The sequence below is a fragment of the Pipistrellus hanaki genome, assembly GCF_964339955.1.
Source record: "Pipistrellus hanaki genome assembly, chromosome: 17".
Classification (NCBI taxonomy): domain Eukaryota; kingdom Metazoa; phylum Chordata; class Mammalia; order Chiroptera; family Vespertilionidae; genus Pipistrellus; species Pipistrellus hanaki.
The window spans coordinates 23900309-23918060 of record NC_140519.1 but is presented as its reverse complement, the minus strand read 5'-3'; the positions used below and the strand labels follow the sequence as shown (position 1 = coordinate 23918060).

At 45.0% G+C, this 17752-nt stretch overlaps 1 protein-coding gene across 4 annotated transcripts in view; it reads left to right on the top strand.

The window, feature by feature from the left end:
• Nucleotides 1–421: 421 nt before the first annotated feature.
• The window catches only part of FAM110B (family with sequence similarity 110 member B), a 124408-nt gene continuing 107077 nt past the window's right edge, over nt 422–17752 (top strand). For all 4 annotated transcript variants that reach the window (XM_084864305.1, XM_084864311.1, XM_084864302.1 and 1 more), the window contains exon 1: nt 422–781. The gene's annotated coding sequence lies outside the window, so the exon portion shown is untranslated. The remainder of the gene's footprint in view (nt 782–17752) is intronic.

The following is a 17752-nucleotide window of genomic DNA, read 5'->3' as shown; positions in this document are numbered from 1 at the left end:
GAGATGGCCCATTGGAGTATATGAGAAGTTAGTCAGCAGAAAAACGCTGTCAGGCACCAAAGATCTGAATGGGATGGCTGACTGGTGTGGTAATCACAGCCACAGAACATGCTCTCAGTCTAGGTGCTACATGGTTTGATCTGGGGCTTCTTGGCAGCTGAAATCCAGGGGATTCTTCAGAGGGTGGGAGTGGGGCTGGGGTACAGAAGGGCTTTGGAAGTGGGGCGGGGTAGGGGGAGGGGTTTGGAAGTGGAAGGGAGGGGTTTGGGGAGGAGAGTGAGAGGAGGGGATGTAAATGGGGGAAGGCGCAGGGTCAGAAGCCTGGAGGAGGCCTGGGGAGTGGGAAGTGGGAGGGGGCGGGGCGGGGTGGAGGTGGGCGGGGCGCTCCAGGGGGGCGTGCCCTCTGCCCGGGGACACGCGCTTTGGGCGACAGCAACTCGTTTAAGTTCCCTCCCTCGCCTCCTGGCAGAAGCCGGCCTGAGTCCTCCTACTCGGTGCAGACCGAGCCATCGTCGCGGCCGCTGCTAGCCGGGGCCCTCCGCGGCCGCGCGTCCTGGGCCCGCTCGGCCGGCCCGGTCCACCCTCCGCCCGTGGCCCCCGCGGAGGCGGCTGCGAGGAGGACTGGGCGGCCCTTGCAGCCCGCGATCGGCCCTCCAGCAGCGCCGGCGGCGGCCGGGATCCCAGCCCTCGCGGGCCCCGGACTCTCCCTCCCCGCCAGCCCTGGGAACCTGGCTCCCGGCTCGGGCTGCACCGCCCGGGACCGGGGAGCGCGGCCGCCGAGGTAAGGCTGCGCCGGCCGCTGCCTGGTCGCGGGAGGGGGCCCGCGCCGCGCCCTGATCGCGGACAATGCCGAAGCTGCGAGCTGCTGGAGAGGAGCAGGGTCCTCCCCTGCCACCGACCCGCCGGGCCTGGGGCTCGGTCCCCGCCGGCCTCGGGGCTGTGCTGGCCCGGAGGGACCCCGGCCGGCTTTCTGGGCCGAGAGAGGCGCGGTGCCGCCGCTCTCCCTGCGCGTCCCGGGCTCCGTGGGGAGGAGGCCGAGCAGGGGCCCCGGGAACCACCGCGCGGGACCCGCTGGCCGCGCCGGGGATGGGGGGCCGGGCTTGCGGGGCGGAGAGGTGGGCTCCCCAAAAGCGCGCCCGCTGATTGCTGCAGGAGGAGTGGGGTCGGCGAGGGATGGATCTCTGCGGGGCCATGTCTCCTGGGAAGGTCTCTAACCTCAGGCGACAACCCTTTGGTGGGGGTGTCAGTACCTCCTAATCGCTGGCTGGGGGTTCTTGCAAGAATGCAAATTCAGAGGCTCTGAAAGTTTGTGTTTGTGTCCCCCTCTGCCCCCTTCCCAATCATCTCCAGCCTTGGTGTCAATTGTCTCTACTTCCTTTGAAAGCATACGGATTTGAAATAGAAATTCATTATTCTTGGCTCAGCGCGTGCCCCCTTCACCCTGCGGAGCTCATAACTTGGCAACAAAGCGCGCGCACAGGCCGGGAGAAGCCCTGCCGCCTGCCGCCCAGCCCGGTGCCCGCGGATTGTCATGAGAACAGGAGCTGCTCAGTCCTGAGCGGGAGGCGGAGAGAACTTTGCCGCGTTGCTTACATTACTCTGCATTCTGGAAAGTGGAAAGAAAACACCTGGTGCCCAGCTCTTGAACCCTTTCAAGTTGCTGCTCAGGTTTGCAGCCACCAAAAATAAGCAGGCTTTCTTTCCTGCCTGAGATAAGGCAAACGCGGGGTCCCCCCCCCCCCCAGCCCCGTCCTGTGCAAAATCTGGCACACATCTGTGACAACATTGCACCGCTGGCGTTGTGAGCACTACACACAGCTCTGTTTTTGAGAAGGGGAATCTGATAGTAGAATAAGCATTTTTTTTTCCCCTTTGCAACATAAAGTAGTATGGCTTCCATTTTCATTTCCCCTTCTTGGCTTTGAAAATATTTATACTTAGAGTCATTCTATGGGAAATACCTGCATTCACTTGTACTTACTGTGTGACCCCACAACCCCTGATCTTAAGCATGGTTATTTAACGTAAGGGTGAGTTAATGGTAAGCCAGAATTCCTCGTCGATGGGAAACCTCCCGTTGATCACCCCATGGGATTTAACCTACGGTATTACTATATAGATCATACAGCAGTAAAGCCACAGTTTGAGCAGGGAAGTGGCCATGCTTTGTCAACCTGATCATCTATAAAGGGCTTAGGACAGTCCCCGGAATACAGTGCTAGGTAAGTGTCAGCTAATTTTATTTAAAATTTTTATTATCAACCTACGTGTGTTTTTCTGTTTGCAAAAATGGATGTTTTGGTATTTTATTTTATTTTATTTCTTAAATCCCGGACCTTTTAAGTCATAGTCTCTTTTAAGCTTGTGGTTTAATTTTAGATCGGAACCGAGGTTGGATTGTTTTTCTTAGGACTGACAAGCTGTTCTGTGTATTCTTATGCATGGTAAGAGCTGGCTTAGTAAGTCTTCCCTAGGGACCGGTAAGGGCCAGAACACAGCCCTGAACCCAGTCTGCAGACACTTTTCACCATAAGGAGACCTACTTTTCCTTAGGAGCCTGACTAGCTAAGGAGAAGCCTAGCCTTAGGAACCAAACCCTCTGGTTCTCTGAGTTTTGAATAATACTTGCCGCTCTTAGTTGAAAGAACCGTGTTGGCCCAGCAGCCAGGTAACTCCCACCGTGCTAACGGGTAATAAAGGACATCTGCATCAGCCAGAGCATGTCATTCTTATTCATGCTTTAAAATCTTCAGAGCAGGATTGATAGCTAACAAGGTAAGAAAAATTAGAACTACTCACTGGCCATGAGTTTGCTGCCTAGATATTTTAATAGATTGTCAGGAGTGTACTTTCATTTTGAGACAATCCCTCTCTCACACCCCCACAATCCATTTTATTGTGAAGTGACATCCTTTTCATCCCTAAACAGTTTAGTTAGTTAAGCAAAGGCGTGGTGCAGACACAAAGCTGCTGTAGGCACCGTGCAGCAGTAGATGGTGCTGTGGATAATGCTGGAGAAGGCACATGGCTCCTGTGAGCTCAAGAACTGGAGGGATTCATTTAACAACCCAGTCACTTGCCCTCTTCCCAAAATACACCCTCACCCAAAGATACCATCCAACAATCTTTTTAGGAATAAACTTAAAAGTTTGTGCCTTGTGTTTTTTACTTTGTAAGACTCAGCCAGATTTTCCTCTCTGAAACGGTAGTATTCTAGGTGTTCAGACAAACGCTGCTTATAAAAATATTATATAGTCAACTGTATCCTTACTCTTATTTTCCCACAATAGAGTGAGAATAACCATTCTGAGCCTAGAGGAGCCCCAAAGAATGTGGACTCCCCCTCCACCACCACCCTCCATAGTTCTAATAGGAGAAATAAATGATAAGAAACCTACCTGCATCATGACTGATTTAAAGAAAATAACTTTGTAGGAGGATTCTCACTCATTCTGATTTATATCCCTTTTCTGACTCCCCGTATGATGCAGAGAAGATAGATTTTTCAGGATGAAGATGGAACCTCTACAAAGAAAAGTATATTCATCCAAGAAAAGTATATTCCTTCGGTTTAGTACAGCATTGAAGGTAGAAAGTGAATACACTCAGAACGCGGGTTCCCTAGATTGTAATCAGATACCCATGGGGGCCAGCGCTGGGACCCACCTAGTCCTGGGCAGTGGGCAGGGCACTCTCTGTCCTCCTCCAACACAGGATGCTTGCTCTGGTCTCCTCTCTGCAGGTGAGGTGAAGTGACATGGCTGAGTCACGTAGCTAATAAGTAGCTATTTTAACCCAGACGTGTGTGCTCCCCTGCAGGCCATAGGCCTTTCCACCACGTCACGAGGAATAACCTATGGTTTGTGCCTTCAGGAAGGGCTCACTGGATTCTTTGGGGGTTTGATCCCAACAGATTTCTTCTTCATAACTCAGGGACGAGCTGTGAAATTCCTGGGTAGCATTTGGCCATTGAAGAGTTCCAAACAGGAGAACTAGAGCTGTTTGTTTTTTTGTGTTTTTTTGTTTTGTTTTGTTTTGTTTTTGTTTTTTTAGTTTTCAGAGGAAACCTAAAATTTCACAATACCATGTTAAAGATTGCTTGTTTTAGGAGGGTTGGGAAGGATAGCGGGTTTAACTTCTCTGAACTATGGAAAGGCCAATACAAATGGCTTAGAAGAAGAATGTGAAGAAATCGTAATCCATGTAGCTCAGGTAGTCTGGCGAGAGGCCTATGGCTCCCGGACCTCCATGAATTTCTTTCCCTTGGGTTAGAGGGGGTTTGTTCATTTTGATCACTTAGAAGTATCAGAGGGGATTATGTTGGTTGATGAAACATTGACTCCAATCCCCATTCTGTATATTTATTGTTGTTTTTAAACATTTTATACTTTAGCCAGAACCTGATTTATTTTGCTTATGGTGATTTTTTTGGTATTAAACACATTATAGAAATTATATTTATATATAAATTATATATATATAATATAATACAAATTATATATATATATATATATATATATATATATTTGAGAATTGTTCAGAAGAGAACACAAATTATGCCCAAAATGTTTATCAAAGAAGCTAAAGGTAGCAGTGGTTCGGAATTTTGACAGAAGTTATGGGATAATTTGCACAGAAGATTTTGGAGAGTAGTATTAAAAAATTTAGTTTTTCAATGTCCTTAGAAGTCATCATCCAAACAATTAACAAAGATAATTAAGATATTAGGAAGGTTCAACACTGTTGCAGAATACATTTTCATCTTTTCTTAAATCTGGTTTTTTTGGATGATCTTTAGGTATACGAAATTAATAAAACTTAAATCATGCATATTCCTATTTTGACCCCTTAGGTGTTTTTTCCCCCTTGTGATAAGGGACTGTGTGTGATTTTTTTAATTACATTTTTAACAGTGCAATTTGAGTCTTATAAAGAGGATCACATAAAACACAGCATTCAGACATGAGCCTTGGTTTTTGTTTTGTTTTGTTTTCAGGGAACTTGAGTAGATACAGCAAATTACTTTTTTCCTTTCAGCATGTTTGGTGATAAAAATAGTGAACATGTGGATGATTCAACAGTTTTAAACTGCTGTTAAAGCTGGGACTTTAAGACTGTAAAAATTTAGAGAGACGTTCAAAAGCGAATCCTAAGCAAAAGGAAGCAATATGTCATTTGGCAGACAAGTTTCTAGAAGAATTATAAGAATTCTGTGGTGTGTTTTGTTTGTCAGAGTGAGATCAATGGGTTTTGAGATTGTCCAGTTCCAGATAGAGCTTTTAAAAATGTAATTCGGAAGCATATGGGAAATTTTTGAGTGGTTATGTTGTAATGCAAAGTACTTTTCCCCCTCGGAGTCCCATTAGACGTTTGCTTTAACTCTTTGTCTTTTGTAGGAGGAATCAGCTAAATTTTGGAATGATCATTCTTGCCAACAATTTTTTTTTTTTTTATCCCACTGACTGGAACTTAATGAAACAAAAGAAATTATGTGTAAGACTGTTGTTTAGTAACTTCTTCTTCTTCTTCTTCTTTTTTTTTTTAATATATTTTATTGATTTTGTACAGAGAGGAAGGGAGAGAGATAGAGAGTTAGAAACATCAATGAGAGAGAATCATCCATCAGCTGCCTCTTGCACACCCCCTACTGGGGATATGCCCGCAACCAAGGTACATGCCCTTGACCAGAATCGAACCCGGGTCCTTAAGTCCCCAAGCCAACGCTCTATCCATTGAACCAAACCAGTTTCGGCTTGAGCCAAACCGGTTTCGGCGTAACTTCTTTTATTATGATTATATTAAACAGATATTTATAGAGGATTCATTGTGTGCCAGGTGAGGGTACACAGCAGCCAGGAAACACAAGCTCCTTGCCTCCTTGAGGATTTATTTGCTATGTAAAGTAGGGGTGTGATAATAAAACAAATAAATAAATTACAAGCTAATTTTTTAAAAATATATTTTTTATTGATTTCAGAGAGAAAGGGAGAGGGAGAGATAGAAGCATCAATGATGAGAATCATTAATTGGCTGCCTCCTCCACACCCATACTGGGGATCGAGCCATAACCTGGGCATGTGCCCTTGATGGGAATTGAACCTGGGACCCTTCAATCCACAGGCCTATGCTCTATCCACTGAGCCAAACCGTCTAGGGCAGTGGTCGGCAAACTGCAGCTCTCCAGCCACATGCGGCTCTTTGGCCCCTTGAGCGTGGCTCTTTCACAAAATACCACGGCCTGGGCAAGTCTATTTTGAAGAAGCGGCGTTAGAAGAAGTTTAAGTTTTAAAAATGTGGCTCTCAAAAGAAATTTCGATCGTCGTACTGTTGATATTTGGCTCTGTTGACTAATGAGTTTGCCAACCACTGGGCTAGGGCATTATAAGCTCATTTAAAGCAGCCATAAGTGTAGTAAGGATGAGGGTGGCATTCGGGAACTGGCTAGGTGGTTTGGGAGGGCCTTACAAAGAATAAGTAAGATAAGATTCAAGTGAAAAAGGAGGCGAGCACTGGAAGTTCTCCGGGCAGAGAGGACGGCTTGTGTAGAGGCCCCAAGGTGGGTGGAACCTTCCCTGATGCACAACAGTCAGCCAGGCCAGAAGGGCCTCGTCGGCCATGGGAAGAGTGTCTCTTTATTCTAAATGTAGTGGGAGCTGCTGGGGGCTCTGGTATAAGGAGGGCAAGGCTCTAGTCTTCAGAACTGGCAGCTCACCCTCTCTGCTTTGTAGAGAATGGATTCCTGGGAAGAGTGGAAGCACGGAGCTGGTGAGGAGCCCGGTGTGGTGACCGGTGCCACGTGGGCTGGAAGGGCAGCAAAGAGGAGATGGAGGGAATCCAGTGTCTGCAGGATTCTGGATTTCTCCTGACCTCTCACAACATTGATATGACGCTGCATCATTATTACATACACCGCTAAGAAAGAAGTGTCAACTGACGGTCATGGGTGCCAATTCAACAGGAGTCTGCAATTTGGAGTGCGGTGGAGAAGGTCACTTTATTCGGTGCAAATAGCTCAGTTGTGATACAGAACAGCTGCCGAACAGCATGGCAGTGGGCCGCTCCGCGGTGCTACAGCTCAATTAGGATGCGGCACACCTGTGAGTCGGCCCTCAGGTGTCTCGGCTCTTAGGTGAGGCCCCTCTCCAGCTTGGCAGGACATCTTTGGTGTTTCAGCTCCAGTTAGGGAAATATGATCTTAAGCCTTTGGTGGAAAGGCTTAAGATCACATTAAAAGCGCGCTCTCCCAGCCAGGGGGTATCTGGCTCACAGAGAGAGAAGTCCCTGCTTCTGGTCCCTGCCTGGTACATCCTCATGCAAATGGGGATTTAAAATCCTCACAGTTTGGTCTACAAAATACTGTCCCGATTGGTTGGAATGGAACATCTCCGATTGTGTGAGGAAGATGCTGATTAGAGATATAGCGAGTGGCACAGCTCATAACGCACAGTAAAGTCTCAGTCCTATTGGCTGAAATATTCCAGGAACTCCTTTATAAGGATTGCCCCAGCCTGGAGGAACTCAGTGCAGGCAGGCAGGTCCATGCAGGGATGGGGGCAGGCGGGTCAGTGCAGGTGGCAGCAGTTTAGCACAGGCTTCTGCCTAAGGCATGGCTTGCATGAGAATCCCCCGTTTAGAAATGGGCACTGGACTCTGGTTTTAAATTTGAGCCCTGTTAGTCTCCAGGAGCCCTTCTTGGTAGGAGTCTTTTTTTCTGGAGCCCACAGAAAGCACACTGCCAGGTAAGCTCTGACACCCCACCCGTTGTGATGCGGGTTCAGATTTCAGGTATTAAAACAGGCAAATAGATGTGTCTTAGAACCCGTGAACTATGGTATATTCTGGAGGTATAGCTGAGAGGGCTTGCCGGCTTGTATTGCATTTCTGTTTGTAGCTGAAGGATACAAGTTGAATCCTGTCACCGCAGTCTCTCCTTATCCCAGGGCATACGTTCCAAGACCCTCGGTGGATGCCTGAAATTGCGGGAAGTTCTGTGCTCTGTATATACTTTTTTCCTTATGCAGACATACCTAGGATGAACGTTAATTCACAAATTAGGTAATTTCACAGATAGAGGATTCATTCTTACTGGGGAGACACTGCACAAAGAGGTGATTCACATCCTGAGCCAGATAAAGTGGGATACCACGAGACTTTAAACCATGTTATTCAGAGAGACGTCCAGTTTAACACTTAGGGATTGCTTATTTCTAGAATTTTCCGTGCCACATTTTCAGTCCATGTTTGACTGCAGGTAACTGGAAACTGCAGAAAATGAAGCAGACACGGGGGAACTGCTGTGTTTAGGAGGACCTGGCGATCATGTGCAGTGGAATCACCTGCCTCTGGATCACTCCGATGTTAGCCGTCTTTCTGATACTTTAGAAAAAACGGAGAGGAGGAGGCATTTACAGATTATTTGCTCACAAGTGCCCTACAGACGACTGGTCTCAGAGATCAGAAAAATTGGGACAGCCCAGATTGGTCAGGTTCAAGGGAAGTCAGAGACAACGCGCGCGCACTCAGAATGGGTGGTGGATTGTTGGGGGTTACAAGCTTTGTTTCCCTCTGTGATCCTGGAGCAGGGTGAGGGCTTGGTCCCGGCCCCAGGGATGCCAGGCCAAACACTTACTCATAGGCCAGCAAATAGGTACGCTGGTTACTGAGAGTCTGAGAGAGTTTTCTGGCTGCATCTGGGTGAAGTTTAGTTACGGAGGCTATAGAACCTCCGTTTCCTGATCTGTGAAATGGGGACTGCAGCGCCTCTCTATGGGGTTGTTTTAAGAGATACGTAAGATGATGCTTGCAATTGTATCTCATGGATTCCCTTCGTGGCTCCACCTGGCTTGTCTCTTCTCATCGTACTGGTCGCAGGGTGAAAGTCCCTTTTTTAGAAGCTTAATGTAGCTCCTTCCCCAGCCACTCTTTTTTCCCATGATCCTCTTTAATTTTGTCCAAAGCCCTCCTTCCTAACTGAGATTGTGTCATCTGTCTCCATGTTGGAAGTACATTTCTCCAAGTTGAAAGGGACTCTATGATAAAGTGACCAGATGTCCCGCTTTTGGCGGGACAGTCCCGATTTTTAACAATTTGTCCCGTGTCCCACGGTGTTTTAAAAAAGTACCGATTTTTGGAAAAATTGTTAAAAATCGGGACTGTCCTGCCAAAAGCAGGACATCTGGTCGCCTTACCCTATGAGGTAAACTGCTGTGGCTACAATGTCAGAACAGTGTCAGGCCTCATCCTGGGGCTTACTGCGTATTTACTCAGTGGAATGCAGGGGTGACCTTGCTGATTAGGAGGACCTTGGAGGCACAGCAAAAGCAAACAGGGAGCTTCTCCGGACTGTGTGTGTGTGTGTGTGTGTGTGTGTGTGTGTGTGTGTGTGTACCTGAGGTTCAGTGGGCAGGTTCTGAGCAATTTTGGTGGTAGGGAAGGGGAACGGAGGAGGAGGGAGTTTATGTTTGAAAACATGGGTTTCTCGGGGTGGTTGGACATGCTTATGTTTTGCCCTGGCATTTCAGAGGGGTCACTTGCTTTATCTTCAAGCTAATGGTTACCTGAGGCCTACCCAGTGCCTGAGATGCCGGCTCACAGCCACTTACCTCCTTCTCTAAAAGCCACAAGAGTAAACCTGGTGGGGCAAAAGTAACCAAAAGTAACCAGTGCTTACCAGACTGCCTGGCACTGCAGAGGCCAGCACTGAAACGGGGGCGTGTAGCTGGAAGCCTAATAGATCTGCTCACTCAGCACTCTGCACTGCGGGTTAACCGTCTGGTTTCTGAGTTGCATTAGGTTAATTAAAGGACTTTTGTTGATGCCTTGATTTTGATGCTATTGGTATTTTTCCAAAGGAAATCATACCCATTTTAGAAAAAAAGAATACTTATAGATCCTTCTCCAGCTTTTTAATCTTTAACATTTCTTGCCTGTTGACTGCAGTCTTTAGGTGCAGGTTAGTGGATAAAATGTGAAGACTTATTTTCAAATCCTTGTGCAGATACTCCACAATCATAAGTGTATACATATTTATTTAAACTCACACACACACACACACACACACACACACGTAATCTACTGGTCATCTTCCTTCCCCCGGCTACCATTTTCACCTGTTGTCAAAAGGAGGCACTTTGAAACCAGGAACTCAGCAGTGTTGGGAAATACCAGTGAATCCTGACAGCACATCAGTGTTCTGACTACAGGGTTCCAACAAGGTGGACTGGGAGGCTCCTTGTACACTGGGCTGGGGTTTGGGGATTTTAAAAATCCTTTTCCTCCATCCTTGGCCCGTGTTCATGTGAATGACCATTCGTTGGAATGTTACAATTTTTAAGAATAAGATGTTTTTCTTTACAAGATATTTTGTTCTTGTTTACTGACCAGGAAAAAAGAAGAAAAGTCATTGTGTTGGTTTTAAATACTATTAGTCACAGGTGCTCTTCATAGCTTCTGTAGGCTTTGTTCTAATCTGCAACATGAACCAGGTATGTGGCTGTGATGCTTTTTGTAATGTTTTGGCCAGAGTGCTCATCATCTTTGAAGGTAGAGACTAGCTGTCCAGTAACTTAGTTCTTTAATTTAATGAAGATTATATATTTTTTTCTAATTCTTGTTAGTGGATTTATACTTACAGTTCTTATAGAGGGAGAGTATTATGATCATAGAAATGTATATTTTGAGGGAAGTTGAAGCCATATTTTAGATAGTGCCAGAGGAGATTTGTGGTCTGCCTATATTGTTTGGAAATTGGTTTTAAGTGTTTATTCCTTAGAAGTCATGGGAGTCCCACACATATCATGTATTTGTGTGTGTGTGTGTGTGAGTGAGTGTATGAGTGAGTGAGTGTGTAAGTGTATGTGTCTAGGCTACACATGTGTGTGTATGTATGAGTTTATGTAAGTGTGATGTATATGAGTATGTGTGTGAGTTTGTGTGCATGAGTGTGTGTGTTGTGTGTGAATGAGTTTGTGTGTGAGTGTGGTGTGTATGAGTATGTGTGTAAGTGTGTGTGAGAGTGTGTATGTGGGGTAAGGTTCAATGTTGAGTATGAACTTCATAGGGGCCATGTTCCCAAGTCAGAAGTGGCTCTGCCCTCACACCAGGCAGCCAGTTCCAGCTCCTGTGGCCTGATTCACTTGGTTTCCCCTACAGTTATTTTCCCTTTGAAAATTCACTAGCACAGGACTAAACTGCTTTGGTTGTTAATTCTCCATTGCAATTTGCACATGCCACTTTCAGAGTAATTTCAGAGCGAACCATTCAGCTGTTGAAAAGCTCTGTCCCGTCTTTGGACCTTTCCCAAAAGGTGTTTAGGCACTGTGAGTTACTGATAAAGAGACTGAGGCCTTAATTCAGCACAAGGCATTATCAAATACCTTTATACACTTTGTGTCTAAAATACTTAAATATCTTCACTTTAGTTTGGATTTTTCATTTTACAAGATTGTATTTATTATTCATATAGAGAGAGAAACAGAATGAATAGGATCTCAATCTTAACCTCTCTTTTACTCTCTCTCTCTTTCTTTTACCTCTCTATCTCTGTGTGTATCTCTAACTGTATCTGTATCTTATCTGTATATCTCTATCTCTATCTCTATATTATAAGTAATGACTAATGCAATTAAGAAGGCTGAGAAGTCCCACAATCTGTTATCTGCAAACTGGGGACTCTAGAGAGGGATGGTGTAAGTGTCAGTCTGAGGGCAGGAGAAAACCCATCAGGCAGAGATTGAATTCTCCCTTCTCTCACTGTTTTTTGTATGTACAGGCCCTCAACAGAGGCCCATGCACATTAGGTAGCGCCACCTGCTTTACTTAGTCTTCCCAATTCAATGTTCTCATCCAGAAACATCCTCACACCCAGAATAATGTTTAACTAAATATCCGACTACCCCTGTGGCCCAGTCAAGTGTATGCATAACATTAACCACCACACACTTGTAGGATAATCAAAGCGTTTCAGGGACTAAAGAATAATAAAGAGTATTCTTTAAGAGTACGTACTCTTTCCCAAGCCGGTTGAAATGATCTGACTCCTAGAAAAGTGGACCAGGTACCCATCTCTAAGTCCTGCTCTTATTCCCCAAGGCTTTCCTCAGAAGTGCTAACAATGTTACACCTTTACCTTCCTGACCAACACTCCCTTCATTGAGTCCGCTGACTGCTGCGTTTTAGGACCTGTGCTTGGTTTTGTGACTGTCTCTTTAGTGAGCTATGTGCTCATCAGAGGTGCTGACAGTGTCGGTGATCCTCCACAGAAGAACTCCCTGTGCAAGGAAAACAGTGTTGTCTCCTCCCTACCCTGTGGTCTTTGCGAAGGGCACATGGAGGCAGGCAGTGTTCTTGGCCGTGACCATGATGGGCTAAGTCTCCACTTCATGGTGTCTCTCCAGCACAGTTTACCTTCAAGTTTAAAGTGATAGTAGTTAGGTTGTATAATTATGTCTGATTTACAGACTGGACTCATGCGTTTGGTCTTCAGGTTTCAACCAGGTAAGGGAATGTTTTGCGTCTTAAAATCATACATTTTGATCGTATATACCACTTATTGTCCATCGTAGTGAGTATAGAAAGAAATTGAGTGCTATATTATATTTGAAGAACACTTGGATTACTCACACGTCTGATTTTTCCTCCATTAGCACATTCCATCAATCGTAATACTAGCAATAATACTATGCTCCTGGCACTGCGCTCAGCACATTACTGGTATTCTTTGTGTTTGTGTGATGGTGCCCTCATCTTCTAGCTGAAATAGATGTACTTTTGTTTATACCCAATTTTATCTTTGTTTTATGAGACATTTGGCTTCAAGATAGAAAGAACGAGTTAGTACATGTAATTAAAATGATTAATGTCTCCGAGAGTTCGTTTTATACTTACTTGTTTAGAATGCTCAGGTCATTCCTAAGTCTCCTCTTTGCTTCTGTTTGGGTCAAGAGCTGGTTGGTGTCAGACTAGAATCAACCACAGGCAGTAGTTTGGTACAAGCCGCAGATGACCGTGACCGTGGTGGATGGCCTTCTGACCAGATAATGTGGCCTTCGCAGATCCCAATAAGCTGACTGTGGGTCTTTGTTAAACCTCAGGGGAGAGTTTTATCCAAAAACCTGACAAGATGACGCTGGTTAGTGCCAAGGGAATGGTGAGCTGAAACATGGTGCACCATTAGGACGTGGATGCTATGCCTAATTGAACTGTTTTCCAAAACCAGATTTTGGTCAGATGATACAGTGAATGGTGTTTTCCCTAGTCACTGGCAACATTTCCATTTCCTGGTCAGTGAATACTCTAGCGCGGGCTGAGTGCCAGGGACCATGCTGCTGCCTGGTTGGGTGGAAGCCGATTCTTCATTCATGCGGAAACCCTGGGTCTCTGAGACCTTCGGGACCCCTCCCTTAGGACTTCATCTGTATCTTCAGCCCTCTCTTAGTTAGAACTTCACTTCTCTAGTGCTAACCCCAAGTTACTGCCCTCGGGGGCACCTCTGACCCCATCCATCCTCTCAAGTGTGCTGTTGGCCTTATTGGAATTGTCAGAGCGCCTTGTGAATGGGGTCATGTGCGTGCCTGTTGCCTACTTGACTGGGGAGGGGGGTGGGTGCAGTGTCAATGGAGCAAAGATTCATCTTTTTATTATAGGGTAAAAGCAAGGCTTTGTCATTTTTTTTTTTCTCTGTCGCTTTTGGGTCCCTCTACCTCTCCTTTGAACAAAAATTAATACAAAGGGATTATTATATCAGAAGGCATTTTTCTTGCATTTTTGACATGTAAAGTAACAAAACTATAAGAGACTTACTTCTACCAAAAAAAAAAAAAAAAAAAAAAAAAAAGGTAAATCCCTCAAACCTAACATAGCAAACATAGTAACAAGTTTAGTGTGTGCTCATAGATTTTCAATAGATTAGTTAATGCTTGTGGTCTTATGAAGTAACAGTGCAGGAATCATGAGCAGCTTGCATTTGGAAAGGGCTGAATTCTTTCCCCCGCATTGGAGCTGAGACTTACACCAGGAATGCAGAAGACAGGCCCATATTCTCTAGCGCTCCTGCCAGTGGATGCTTAGCAGTTCCTATCACCAGGATACTGAAATTAGGACCCTAATTTCTTTTGAAATCACCACATCCTGGGCCTTCCCCTCTCTCTGACCCTGAAATGTGTCTCCTGCCTGGCCCTTCTCCTGGTGCACCTTCCAGCTGAGTTCAGGATTTTGTCATCTTTTCCTTCCTATCTGATCTCTCTGCCTCAACCTCTTCCCTTTCCTGTCTGCTGTGCTGCCTCCAGAATCAGCTGATTTCAGTTGGTCAAGTTCAGCTGCTCCAAGCCCTGACTGTGTGTGCAGAACAGAGTCCACACTGGTCCAGGTCCTCCCAGACTTGGCCTCCATGAGCTTCCAGTCCCTTTCCTGGGCATAGTCCTGCCCTTGCACCTGCTATTTTCCTCCTCTCTGCTTCATGCCATCTTGATTATCCTAAGAGGCTTCTGTCTTGTCTCCTCTCAAATTTCCCTTGACCTTCTATGGTCCGAATAAAAAGAACAGAAGAAACAATTACATCTTCTATGATATTCAAGTAACTTGAATGCAAAGGCGTAGAAGTCTGTCCCTGCCTTATCATTTTGGAAAGACTTGATAGAGGGGCATAAATCATATTTCAGACAGCAGCTAATGAAATCTGCATCAGTCTGAAACCACTCCACTACTCAGAGAGTCGTTTGCAGCTCCAGATTGAACAGATAGGATCAAGGTATCCCGAATGATTATATCCTGAAAGATTGTGTCGTAGACAAGAGGTGCCAGAATCAAGATAAAGAAGCTTATTTTCAGAAAGCACCAAGAAATCTCAGGCCTCTGCTGTTCAGTGTGGTGGCCCTGGCCATTGTGGTTACGGAGCTAAGTGTAGGTAGCAGACCTGAACTGAGATGTCCTGCGAGTGTGAAATATGCACCAGATTTTGATGACTTAGTTTGAAAACAGGACATAAAACAGCTCACTAATATTTTCATGTTACACGTGGAAATAATATTTTGGGCTAAAGTATAGGTATTATAACCATTCATTTCACCAAACTCTTCTTAATTTTTAATACAGTTCCAAGAAAATTTGAAATAACGCACTTGGTCCACACTTTGACTTGCATTATATTTCCATGGGAAGCTGTTCCAGTGACAATTCCCGGGTGTTACTCCCTATCCTTGGCAGCATACTAAGCCATAGTGGTAAGCAGATGGCTGTGTACTTGTAGTGAAGGAAGGAGTAGTAACTAGAAGCAAGAATAGTTTCGCTAGGAACAGATGACACCTCTTTCTTTATAAAGTTACTGGGCGAGAAGATGAGAACAGTTCTACAGACTTCTATTTGGATTTCTGTAATATATTTGAAACGTCTCCTCTGATAAGCTCCCGGACAATTCAAGAACACAGAGATATGGTGGACAGCATGGCTATGTCTGCAACTGGTTGGACCCAGTTCTCAGGATAATGTTGTATTGATTGCTGTGTCCAGAACAGGTTGGGGGGAATTCTCTTGGCTTCCCATAGCGCTTGTTCCCTCAGTGTCAGGAGGGAACATAAACCAAATCACTGGGAGGAGATCAGAATGATAAAGCCTTCCCATCTTGGCATTTCTGTGGGAATTCCTGGTGTCTCAGGAGGCCACAGTCAAGGTGTCCGATGGACTGCAGTTCCTGGAGGCTGTTGGGGCTTGGGAGAGCTTCATCTAAGGTGGCTCAGCCAGGTGGCTGGTGAGCTGGTGCTGGCTGAGGGTGAGTGGGAGGAACTCATTTAATCCAACCAGGCCCTTTCCTGGTGCTCTTTGAACTGTTTGGTTATAGGTCAGATTCTTGCCCAGGGAAGCTTCCTGAAGGATGATCTTTAATAATGTTGCAGACTGCCTTGTTACCCAACTCCACATCTTCTAATACTATCTCATTGGGGTTTAGGATTTCCACATATTAATTTGGAAGGAACACAAGCATTCAGTCCTTTGCAGTAACATCACTATTACTAATGGTTGAAATGAAATTGATTATTTACTCTCTTTTATGATAGTTCTAAGCTAGTGGTATTAAGTATATTGTCATTTATTACAGATCAACCCTGAGTAGAACTGAGATTAAATTTGGGATTGCATATTTAACTGCAAAGCATACCCCTATAACCACTAAGCTATAAATAAATACCTTGCTTCACCAAATTTTTAAAAAGATTAATCAATTTATTTTTTATGTGTTAGATCAACTAGCAGTATTCTATCCAATACCTGCTTTTTCATGGACATCACTTTGGGGTTGGACATAAAATAATTCAAAGACTGTATTTGTGAAACAACAGTTGGGGAAGTAAGGGTTACATAAAACAGGCAAACAGCCAAAAATTGGTGTAAAAGATTAAATAACAAATATTATATTTTATGGAGTAAGTTGTGTTATTTTAATCGTGCAAGTTAGTATCACCATTAAGATAGCAAAATAGCCTTCCATGTAATGGAACCATTAATTTGGTGCTTACTGGTAGTGTAAATCATTCCTGGCCAGTCATTTATATTGACATTAATTTCCCCGAAGCCCTAAAGATAGCATACAGCAAACATTAACTCTGAAAAGTTCAGTTCTCAGTGAAACCTTATCCTATCTTATCCTGCAGACATGGGGGTGGGGAGGCCTGGCGCACAGACTCAACTTGCTTACTTGCTGGGGACCAGCATTGAAGGTTTCAGGGGTGCTGCTCAGAAAGGAGGGAGCCCTGAGCAGCACTCTGTGGTGCTGTTGATGCTGGTCCCTCTGGATCCTGCTTTCGTGAACACAGTGATTTACATTCTGCCTGTCTGTTCAGCAGGCCTCACTGGGGAGATGCCCCTGGCTCTACATGTCATTCTCCTGTGACATGAGAAGTAAGAAGACATATGCTACACATGGGTGAACCCTGAGGACATAATGCTGGGTGAAATGAGCCAGTCACAGAAGGACAAATACTGTATAATCCCCTTCAAAGGATGCACTTAACGTAGTCAAACTCACAGAGACAGAACGTAGAATGCTGGTTGCTAGGGGCTGAAGGGAGAAGGGAATAAGGAGGTGTGTTTATGGGTCCAGAATTTCAGTTTTGCAAGGTGAAAAGAGTTCTGGATGTGTCTGGTGATGGTAGTTGGACAACAGTGTGAAAGTGCTTAATGCCACCGAACTGTGCACTTAGAAAAATGGCTAAAATGGTCAATTTTATGCTATATGTATTTTACCACAATAAAAAATGCAATAACATGATGTCTTCATAAAGCCTATGTTTACCTGTTGTTGTTGTTGTTTTTTTTTAAAGTGCCCAGTAGATTGTATTACATTTTATTAACTCTATGCTTAGGTTTTGTAGGATAGCAGAAAATATCAGGGTTGATGTTGGTACCCTGGCTTATTAATGAGTTGAATAGCTTTTTAAAGAGAACGATGAAGTAGAGATTTGTTGGCCTGAAATCATTGCCACCTGCTCAGGAAAGCCCTTGAAGGGAACTCCAATTATACTTCTCCCCTTGCAGGGCAACCCCAGACCTCAGCATTGCTAAACAGATTCATCTCTTGAAAACCAAAACACAGTGTTGTGTTCCATGTGCTTGGTGAGCATAAAGACCCTGTGTATCTTCAAACAGCTGAAGTGAGAGTAAGAGTCCTGTAGTCCCACTGTATCATGGAGGGTAAATACCTAGGAGTGGAATTGCTGGTCACATGGTAGGTGTTTAATCTGATAAGGAACTGCCAAATTAT